Here is an 11,753-nt window from a genome sequence, read left to right on the forward strand (position 1 = left end):
TGTCCTCGGTCCTACAACTCCTCCCTTGGGTGGAGTGGTAGGGCTAGCCTTGTGCTCCTGCTGAGCTGGCCGCTCTGGTACACATACCCTTCAAAGCGTTCTATAAGGGTGGTTGCCGGCGGCGGTCCTGCCGGCGGAGGATTCCCCCTCTTTGAGTGCCCTCTATCCCTCCCTTGGGTTACCTCAGGCTCCCGGCCGTCTGCCGGTCCACTGCCGCCGGATGTTAGGAGTATCTACTCCTATCATGAATGCAATCTCTCTGGGGGGATGCCGGAGGGGTATAGGATATTACCCCTCCCATCCCTCCTTACCTTTTTCTCTCTCTATCTTGGTGCCGGTCCCTTGCCGTCTCTTCTGCCGGCGATAACCGCCACTACCTCAGGTGACCTTTATTCATAAGATACCTTCCCCCTCTAAGACGTCAGCCTACCGAGTGCCGGAGGCTGCCGCCTTCCGTCGAAATACCGCCGACGTCCCACCCCTTATATTTACCTAGCAACAGCCGGCCAAATTTCGGAGCCTGCCGCCCACATGCCGGCATTGATTGCCGGCAATCTAGGTATCCACCCTTATATATATATCTCTTATGAATTGAACTAAGGTTCACCATGCCGTCAGCCTCCGGCTGCCGGAGCCCGCCGCCTCTGCCGGCGATCCACCGCTGTGCCGGTGGTCGCCACTGTGGTATTATCCATCTCGGTTGCTCAGTGTGTCTGCCTTGATGTTTTCCACCCTGCAGGACCGGTCTCCGGCGTGCCGTCGGTCTGACGGCGCCCCCTCATGAGACGCTAAGGGACATGTACCCCTTCCCTGGCTGCCGGCAACATGCCGGCAGACAATATGATGCAGCCAGATAGCCTGGCCACCTCCATATAGGTATTGTTATACCAACTAACATAGTGGCTATGCTGTTTGATTGCACATTACAACATTTCCAGCATATTCTGTGTATCTCAGTGCAGTCGATTGCCGGAACCTATATTTATTAAGGGGTTTATCCTATTTTCCCCTCTCCTCCAAGGCTCTGAGTGGTCTCAGATCCTGGTACACTCTGTTGACAATTCCTTTAAAAAGCGTAGCTTGGCTCATCCATACGGATTTCCCTCATTTGAGACCCTCGGGTCCAAAGGAATTGTCTACGGATAGGGTTACGGTAACCGGCTGGGCGGGATTCACAAGTATGTGTCTACCTACTTCCTTTCCCGCTCATCAATCTTGAACATTAATATGCTATTATAGATGAAGTTATTCTTAATTTCAGAGTAATGTAAGTCATTCTTATGCCTTCCATGTACTCATGATCTCTTTCTTTTACAGGAGGAGTATATGAAGTGCGAAAGCAACTTCTGTGGAGTGAAGCGCCCGGACTAATATGGGCACAAGGCGTGCCGGACCCACGCCCCCTGCGCCGCCAAGAAAGGCGACCTTAAATTTTGGGACCCGCAGAACTTTTCAGTCTGCAAGAGTCTTTATGACGAGGCGTTCAACGATCCTCCTACCACGGAGGTAAGGGACATCACTAGAGAGAAGCTACGCAAATGGGTGCGTGGCTTCCAAAAGAACGTCACTGGACCGTATCTTCCCAATGAAGACTTGAGGGCTTTGCTTTTTCCAAAAGCATCCAAGGACTCGGTGGTCCTTTGAGAACAAATTCCCACCGTTCAGATTGTGGTCGAACCCGACATCGTCATGGCACAGTCCATGCGTGAGTGCCATCTTGATTCCGACAATGTGGAACGTATGTCGGAGGTGTCCGAAGAGACGGAAAAGAACCTCATGGGCGAGGAGCTTGACTATGAGGAAGATCAGGTGGAATACCCTGACTTGGAGAACGAGGTCGCTCCTGCTCCCCCAGCAACTCCAGCACCGTCCGAGGAACCTGTTCCTTCGACTTCTGCCACCCCAGACCCTCTTCCATCGGCCACTCAAGAGGTCTTCAGAATGCTTGAAGCCCTCATGGACAAGAAGCTGCGCGAGACCCAGGAACAATTCCGGACGACTCTTGTCGGCTTCAAACAACTGAAGAAGATTTCGGTTAAGGACCTCCCCACCTGCTCGGAAGCTAACCCTTGGAGATACGCCGAGCATATGCCAATCACTACTGGCAATATCTACATTAGTGAAAGGGTTGGCTCTATTTTGTTGGAAGAAGTGGAGTTCTTCCCGAATTTCAAGGCTTATCCGGACTGTTACGTCCGGCTCAGGTCCGAACCAGCCTCAAAAGAAGAGACCGAACCAAAGGAAGTGATTGTGTTCGATCTCGCGAAGGCCCAAGCTATGCTAGGTCAGGCAGTGAAGAGCCGGGGTTTTACAAACTCCAAGATAATAGCGCTGAGTAAGAAGCATCCTACCTTCGTTGCTCCAGCTACTGCGACCTTCCCCTTCATTGAAAAGGCCTTCCAAGCGGTCATGAAGGCTGTGGAGGAAGGGAAGCCTTGCCCTGCACTGGAGGAGTGCAGACCCTTCTCCCTTACTCTTCCCCCCGATGATAGGCACTGGAAAGACATCCAGTCGACCTTCACGGTAGGCAAACTAGAACCTGATGTGGCTGGTCGTCAATTCAACGAGGACCTCCCACGGCTGAACGATCATCTCCTTCGTAGGGAACAGGATTCGAAGGAGAGACTCGCCGCTTCGCTGTCCCATCAGGTACAGTTAGAACTCATGGCCGGGGACACCAGAGTCCCGGACTTTTACATGGTCCTTGCTAAGTCACACTTGGCGACCGTGACCAAGGACCTATACAGTTTTGCTAGGGCTCGTAGAGCCTGTAGGGAATTCGTATTCGCCAGTGCAATGGTGAAACACGAACCCCGGAGACTGATTTCCTCCAATATCTGGGGCAAACATCTCTTCCCGTCTACCTTGGTGAAAGAGATAGTGGACAAAGCTGCTACGGAGAACAGGAACCTTCTCCATAAATGGGGCATGTCCCAAAAGAAGAAGTACTCTCAGGACGATGGCCCTCAGCCTAAGAGGAAATCCTCAAAACCTAGACCCCAGCAACGTCAGCCGAGACGACAGTTTCCAGGTCCCGCTACTCCCGAAGTGGCTACACAGCCACAACAGACCTTTCAATTGGTCCCCCAGCCGGTGGTGTCGCAGTCGCCGGTCTTCACCCCTGCCTATGAGCAACACTCGACTACCTTTCGTCCCAAAGGTAGGGGCTCAGGCAGAGGCTCCGGCAGAGATTCTTCTCGCAGTCCCTCCAGAGGCAGAGGAGGAAGGGGAGCTAGCGGCCGAGGTGGCAAACCCTCGGGACACCAGAAGCAATGAAGTGCTTCCGGTGGGAGGAAGACTCCGCCAATTCCAGGATAGTTGGACCTTCGATCCTTGGGCACACAGCATCGTCAAGAAAGAACTGGGCTGGAGCTGGATTCCACCACCCCCATTCTTCCAGCAATTCTTCCAACAGTCAACCCCCCTCCTGGAAGAATATGTCCTGGAACTCTTGAACAAGAAGGTGATCAGGAGGGTAAAGTCAATCAGGTTCCAAGAGAGACTCTTTTGTGTTCCCAAGAAAGACTCAGACAAACTCAGAGTCATTCTAGACTTGTCCCCCCTCAACAAGTTCATTGCGAACAACAAATTCAAGACGCTGACTCTGCAACAAATAAGGACCCTTCTGCCTCACAGGGCCTACACGGTCTCCATAGACCTGGCGGATGCCTACTGGCACATTCCAATGAATCACTACGCTTCCTCCTACCTAGGATATCGACTCCAAAGGAAAAGTTACGCCTTCAGGGCCATGCCCTTTGGGCTCAACGTGCCTCCACGGATCTTCACCAAGCTGGCAGACGCAATCGTCCAACACCTACGTCTTCAGGGCGTCCAAGTGATGGCCTACCTAGACGACTGGCTAGTCTGGTTGACATCGCCCGAAGATTGTCTGAGAGCCTGCAACAAAGTCACCCAGTTCCTAGAGCATCTGAGCTTCAAGATAAACGCAGAAAAATCTCGCCTCTCTCCAGCTCAGAAGTTCCAATGGTTGGGAATCCATTGGGACCTTCAGTCACACCAACTTTCCATTCCACAGAAGAAAAGGAAGGAAATAGCAGGGTCTGTCAGAAGGCTTCTAAAATCCAAACGGATCTCAAGATGACAACAGGAACAAGTTCTCGGCTCTCTACAGTTCGCCTCTGTGATAAACCCAGTGCTTCGCGCACAGCTAAAGGATGCCGCGGGAGTCTGGAGACGATTCGCATCCATCGCTCGAAGACACCTCAAGAGACGGCTTCCGAACAGACTTCGCTTACTTTTAAAGCCGTGGTCAGAAGCAAAGGCCCTGAAAAGGTCCATCCCTATTCAACACCCACCTCCACCGATCAACATCCACACGGACGCTTCACTGGAGGGTTGGGGAGGTCACTCCCACCAACAACAGGTTCAAGGAACATGGTCTCCCCTATTCAAGACGTTTCACATCAACATCTTGGAGGCCATGGCGGTTCTTCTCACCCTGAAGAAACTCTCCCCGCTTCCCTCGATCCACATCCGTCTGACTCTGGACAACTCGGTGGTAGTCAGATGTCTCAATTGTCAGGGCTCGAGATCGCCCCAAATAAATCAGGTGCTTCTCCCGATCTTTCGCTTGGCAGAAAGGAAGAAATGGCACCTGTCTGCAGTTCACCCACAAGGATTCCGCAACGTGACGGCGGACGCTCTATCGAGGACAAGCCCAATAGAGTCGGAATGGTCTCTAGACGCAAGATCATTCTCCTTCATCTCTCACCAAGTACCGGAACTTCAGATCGATCTCTTCGCGACGAGCGACAACAATCAACTTCCTCGATATGTGGCCCCGTACGAGGACCCCAAGGCAGAAGCAGTGGATGCCATGTCCCTGGATTGGAACAGATGGTCCAGGATATACCTGTTCCCTCCTCCCAACCTTCTGCTGAAAGTCCTATCCAAACTGAGAACCTTCAAAGGGACAGCGGCCCTAGTGGCTCCCAAGTGGCCCCAGAGCATTTGGTATCCACTGGTCCTGGAGCTGCAGCCCACGCTGATCCCCCTACCGGGCCCAGTTCTCTCTCAACAAGTACAGAAGTCGACTGTCTTCGCTTCATCACTGAAAGTCAGGGACCTTCATCTCATGATTTTCTCTCCTTAGCCGCAAAGTAAAGGTTTGGGATCTCGAAGAAAAGCTTAGACTTCCTCGAGGAGTACAAGACTGAGTCTACCAGACGGCAGTACAAATCTTCCTGGAGAAAGTGGGTCTCCTTCGTCAAGGCAAAAAATCCTACGGAAATCACCATTGATTTTTGCATGTCCTTCTTCATTCACCTTCATGGATAAGGCTTAGCGGCCAACACGATTTCCACTTGTAAATCGGCCTTGACTAGACCACTCCTATACGCCTTCCAGATTGATCTGTCCAGCGATATCTTCAATAAACTGCCAAAGGCATGCGCTAGACTACGCCCAGCACCCCCACCAAAACCTATTTCCTGGTCCCTGGACAAGGTGCTCCATTTTGCTTCTAGCCTGGAACACGATTCGTGCCCTCTGAAAGACCTGACTCTAAAAGTTATCTTCCTTGTTGCTCTTGCCTCGGGAGCCCGAGTCAGTGAAATAGTGGCATTATCAAGAGAAGAGGGTCATATCCTGTTCGCCGAGACAGGAGATCTTACCCTCTTCCCCGATCCGACGTTTCTCCTTGTGACTGCATGTACCAAAAGTTCACTACCAACTGACTTATATATGTTCTTAATATCACACCATTCTTCATTGATTGTCTGCTCTTCCTCTCTTTAAGTCTCTAAGACTGCAAATTGACTCCTACATTCAATTAACAAGATTTCTCTGTGCTCAACTCCTAGAAGCTTATTTGTTTCAATTCTAGGTATTCTATCGACATTTCTGTTGGGTGCTTTCAGTTTTAATTTCAGTGTGGCAATAAGGAGCCAGTGATCACTACCAGTATCAGTACGTCTATAGCTTTTTACATTTCTCAGAGTCGTCTTTCTCTTTTTATTAATGGCTATGCGATCTATCTGATTTTTTTCTAGTTACCATATGGTGAAATCCATGTATATTTGTGGATGCCTTGGTGATGCAAAAAATACCTACAATAACAAGATTGTTTGTTGAAAAAAAACTTATAAAGTGTGCCCCATTTTCATTTGTAACTTCGACAAGACTTCTTATCTCGACACCCATCACATTCTCTATGCCTTGTTTATTCTTTCCAACTTTAGCATTAAAGACACCAATCACCATTTTCATATATCTCTTTGGGATTTCCTCTATTACACTTTACAGTTCTTCTTAGTATTAATTTTTTTCCCTTCAGGGGAATCATTTGTTGGTGCATAGCATACCATAATACTCATATTGCACTGATTTGATTTAAACTTTGTATGTAACCATGAACTATTCACAGCTCACTATTCCGTTGATGCCTTTTCTGCTCTTGGTGTCATCTTCTTTCCTACACCTTCTCTTCCAACTCCATCTGTTCTTCCTTAGTACATATATATATATATATATATATATATATATATATATATATATATATATATATATATATATATATATGTATATATGTATATATATATATATATATATATATATATATATATATATATATATATATATATATATATATATATATATATATATATATATACTGTATATATTGCCTTGGTCTAAGATGTCTTTACAAATCCCCTTACAACGTGTTTTAGTTCGAGCCAAGGTATCCAAACTATATTTTATAAATTAATTTGCCTCTTGCAGTGGCTTCCCAATTCATGGTTCTAACATTTCAATCACCTATTTTTTATTTTTCTTTAGAATTTAGCACCCCGCTACGTATTGGACTGGGGGATATTCTCTCCTTTTCGCTTTTCATAGACTGACTAAATCCATAGAGGATCTATGGGCTAAATTCATGAAACGATAGCCAGTATCTTGTGATGCATAGTTCCTATCTAATTATAGCAAGTGACCCCTGATGCTGCTTACTAATTTTATTAAGATCATCCGCCAGGCATCATGAGTAAAACATCTTATCTATCACCTAAAATCCATTTCATCATCCTGCTGCTAATGACTTCATCGAGATTTATGGGGTATTTCCTCCACACCCAAAGTTCTCGTTACTCCACTAAGTTGCTCATCCACTTATATAACCGTTGGCAAACATGGATTGCTAAGATATACCGTCTATTATGGTAGATATGCCGCCTAGTACGGTAGATCTACCGTCTAGTATGGTAGATACACCGCCTAGTACAGTAAATATGCCGCCTAGTACATTAGGTATACTCCCATGTGGTAGATATACCTCCTAGTGCGGTAGATATACTGTCTAGTACGGTAGTATTCCGCCTAGTACGGTAAATGTACTGCCTAGTATGGTAGATATACCGCTTAGTACGGTAGCTATACTGCCTAGTACAGTTTATATACCGCCTTGTACGCTAGATATATCACCTAGTACGGTAGATATACTGCCTAGTACAGTAGGCTATCAGTATTTTAAAATGAGGACTCAGCACATTCTAATACAGTATATTTCGTTGTCTTTACAGGTAAGCAGTGGTCTCAACATATCATGCAGTCGTAGTAAGTAAAATGGTTGTCTTGTTCGTTATATTTAGAAAATTATTTTGTCAAAATATTTAAGTGACTTATCGGAATAATATCAGTATTTTGGCGGATGCTTCAGAAACAAAATTAGTTTTTGTGCATAGAGGCATAAGAAGGCGTTGATGTGTTTAAAACTGGATAGCCAATAATGAAAGTAGCTTTTGCGAATATTTGTATATTGTTTAAAAGTCTTTATTTTCGGCATAGGTAGAGTGAAAGTATTGTTGGATCATGGATACAGCAAGATGTATTTAATGGTTTTAGGGGTTAGGAAGAGAGAATATAAACAGTAATTGGGGGAATAAAGACATAAAATTTTTATAAAGGTTAAAGGAGATCGATAGGCATGCATATGCATGATAGAGGAGTAGATGGAGTAAGAATACGTGAGGTGGATTGGGACGTCCAGAAGTGAAACAGGAAAACATCGTTAGTAACAAGACCAAAGGAGAAAACAAAATATGTGGAGTATTAACAGTTTTTTTACAGGTAAATACAAAGAGAAATGTGTATGTCACTGTAATATATACACATGAGGAAATGGCACACATTAATGAGGTATTGGGTCGATGGAATGAGCATTTAAAATTTTGGTTGAATGTGGATAATTGAAGGGCGAAAGAGTTAAATGATGCAAAGTTTGGAAATGTTAGTGCAAGGTTTAGCAGGATTGTGGAAATAATTGTTGATGATGTTTGAAAACGGATTTACAGGATAGAGGATGGAAAGACATCAGATGTTGAGGGGATTTCAAGTAAGGTGTTGCCTATGGTGGTGATTTGTTATCAAGTGGCTGTCCAGAGTTTTTGTGAATTAACTAAATTCCTTGACGAGATTGGGGAGAGGAATAAATGTTTTCTTCCTCTAAAGGAAAGGGTAATAAAGAAGACTATAACAATTATAGAGTAATCCTATTAATAGATAATGTGAATTGTAGGATATTTATTCCAAAAGTATGACAGGAGTGGAAAGGACCGATAGGGGAAGGAAATTTTTGCATAGATCTTGTGCTTGCTATGAAACATTCAATTGAAAACTGAAAGCAAAAGGGGAAAAGTGTGTGTGTTGGGTGAATGAAAATAAAAAGTCTTATGATAGAGTTTGTAGAGAGATAATGTGAATTCATGTCATAAATATTAAACTATTGAAAGGTTTAAATTGAAGGTCTCTCATGCGTTGTAGAGACAAGATAGAGATTATTGTTTTACACCTATATCACCCATTATCCAGGATAATGTGTCGTGTAAGGTTTTGGTACTACAAAAAGTAAAGCATACTGTATAACAGGACTGAAAAAGGGACGAGTTGCATTGGCTTAAACACGTCTGTGATCTGAATCAGTTGTGTGAGATGTTTGAGAGTGAAAGGATAAAGCTGTGTGTAGCGTACATGGTCCGTGACAATGGAGATATCATAATAGCATTGTAAAACGTGGATTGAAGTATCTGTGTAAGTAAAAGGTGGGGTGGTTAAAGACAGTTTTAGGTCAACTATTCTTTCATGAGAGTGTATCTTGAATAGGAATGATAAAAAAAAAAGTTAAAGTTGAAAGGAATGGTTCAAATTGTAAAATTATGTATTGAAAAGGAAGATATTTTGATAAAACGATTAGCTAATAAAGTTGACATTGGTAAAGATATGATATGGTTTAATTTATTTTTATTAGGATATTTGTAAGGCGATAGACCGAAGAAAAGTGTGTACATATATAGAATTTTACATTTTATTGGAGTAAGGTGGATTAGGAGGTCGAAAAAAGAGGCACGAGAACAGCAGGAATTTATAATTTAGAAAGTAGAAGATTTTATAATAGATCATATATTTGAGTGGTTTTGTGTGTATGTGGTAGAAGTGGTACTGGTGACGGTTTATTGTCGTTGTGTAAAATAATTAACACTGCAGGTTTTTTTTTTTTTTTTTTTTGTACTTGTAGTACATCTTTGATTTCGTTGTTCAAAGAAAAGTATGACAAAGTTGTTCATACAGATCATTTTTGTGTGTCTGTGCATTTATGCACCCTCTAAAACTCCTTATCCAGCTATTTTTCTTGAGGTTTGTTATAAAAACTAGATTCTATCGCGTTCAAATGTTTGTTTTTATGTGGAATATGATCAGGCATTTCGATATTTAAAGAAATTATCTTTTTTTTCACGTGTTTCTGGAATACGTTTTTTTCTTGATATACCACTGAATTATGAATTTAGAGTAAAGATTTTTTATTAGTTTGTAGCAATTTTAGATGTAGGATGTCTTTCTTTCCATAAACAAATCATATCAAAATATTCTAAGGAACAGAGACGAGGATTGAAAACTGAGTAGTCCGTGGCGTGGATCTCAGATATTCCACCTATCTGACCATTTCCTGGCACGATGCCTTTTCCTAGACAATCCTTCAAGATTTTTTTTTTTTTTTTTGGTCTTTTCTTCAACTTTTTGTTTCCGTCATACTTTTCTCAATGTTGAATCACGATGTAACTCTTTATACTCATCTTTCGTATAATATGGCATAACGATATATCCTAAATTTATTGATCCTTATTTGGACTTTAATGACTTTCATCGACTGGATAATTTGCATCTCTTGTATAATGCCCAGTTATGTGTAGCCTATCTAAATTGTTATTCTCTAGGTTTCATGCTAGATTCAATTCCCAGTGTAGTGCATTATGTCATTCATGAGGTTTTAATTTGTGACCCTTCGAATAGTTTATATTCTTGTTCAGCAGCTCCTCATTTCGACTAACAAGAGCGTTGTCATACATTCACACTTAAAGTAAACTAACAGATAAACTAACTCATAAGTTTGGATGTATAGAGCGTTTATGACATTAAGAAAAGTTTTATAGATATTTTATGTATCTATTTTCAAGAGGAGATTTGTCCCTCACAGATTTAAAGAGTTAACAGATTTTTTATTCCACTCTTTTCCTCATGATTAAATTTTTCCTTATTGCCGAAGAAAAGTAGTAAAGTAATCATTTTGGGCCGCTTTATACATTGCTTTTCGGGAAAATACGTTTGTCTAGGAAAATCCCGGAGTCGGCTTAAGCTCCAGTCCCTTTAATATCTATAATATCCCCTTCAGCAACTTTTAACTTTCTGTTCTCGGAAGGTCCCGGCGATTCTGATTTCTTCTCTGGTTCTGTTTGTAATCGGAGAATGACCTTTCCTTCTACCTGGGAAAAAATATCGTTGTAAAATGGTTGGATAAACGTGTTTCGTCGAATTTGCCTTCTTCTTTTCTAGCCTTTAAGGACAAAGATATTGTTGCCCCACAGAATTTATAAATTTTTAAGAGAAAATTTTATAACTGATTTGTTTGTTCTTCATTGAAGGAAATGTAGACAAATTGACGCAATCGTATATCATAATTTACAATAATATCATTCCGTGCCAGATACGCATTTTCCCTCAATTCTTAAATATTGATTTTATACGTCTAGCTATAGAGATTTTAGTTATGAGTTGTTAGCCCCATATCTTTCTTCTCCTCAACTACCACCCACTAATTACATAATTAATTTCTTGAGTCAACATAATCGAGAGGATTTTTAGTGACTTGATATGAATTGTTTCTTGCAGAGGTTCGTACTCAAAACCCGTTCATTGTAAATAAATGTCTCCATAAACTTATCCAATTTTCGTCGGATACGGAATGTGTATCTTATATGATTACTACCCCTAGCATATTTTTATTTGCCGGTATAAATTGCTGAAATGCATGTATAGTGTATAGTATACTGATGATTCTAATTGTCTTCCTAAAATGAATGTAATATCTAAATACTAGGCTCATTTTGTACTCTACACACGACAGCCTTGATTGGACTGTAAAATTTGCTTTCTTGGGGTTTTATTTGGTCTTAGTTTCATGTACAAAGAAGTTCCGAATATATTGTAATTAATTTTGTGTAAACTCTGCCAACGGCTCCATAATCATTCTAAATTACTATCATTAAATTTTCCATGAATCTATATTTAGTGTTGTGCAATCATCAATAATTTTATATGGACATAAAAGTGGGATGATTGGATTACAGTGTGGTTATGTCTGCTGGGTAGTACAATATATGAGGTACTCTGGGAGCAAGAGACTATGCTTGTATAAGACCAGTTTAATCTAACAAAATCAGCAACCAGATGTTGGACACTAA

General features: G+C 42.4%; 1 protein-coding gene across 7 annotated transcripts in view; it reads left to right on the forward strand.

The window, feature by feature from the left end:
* Positions 1–11,753, forward strand: part of LOC137655741 (uncharacterized) — a 1,545,462-nt gene that overhangs the window by 465,124 nt on the left and 1,068,585 nt on the right. For 2 of the 7 annotated variants that reach the window (XM_068389796.1, XM_068389797.1), the window contains exon 3: positions 7,542–7,575. The exons of the other annotated variants lie outside the window; for them this stretch is intronic. The gene's annotated coding sequence lies outside the window, so the exon portion shown is untranslated. The remainder of the gene's footprint in view (positions 1–7,541; positions 7,576–11,753) is intronic. 7 annotated transcript variants of the gene reach the window in all.

The sequence above is a fragment of the Palaemon carinicauda genome, chromosome 16 (assembly GCF_036898095.1).
Source record: "Palaemon carinicauda isolate YSFRI2023 chromosome 16, ASM3689809v2, whole genome shotgun sequence".
Classification (NCBI taxonomy): Eukaryota; Metazoa; Arthropoda; class Malacostraca; order Decapoda; family Palaemonidae; genus Palaemon; species Palaemon carinicauda.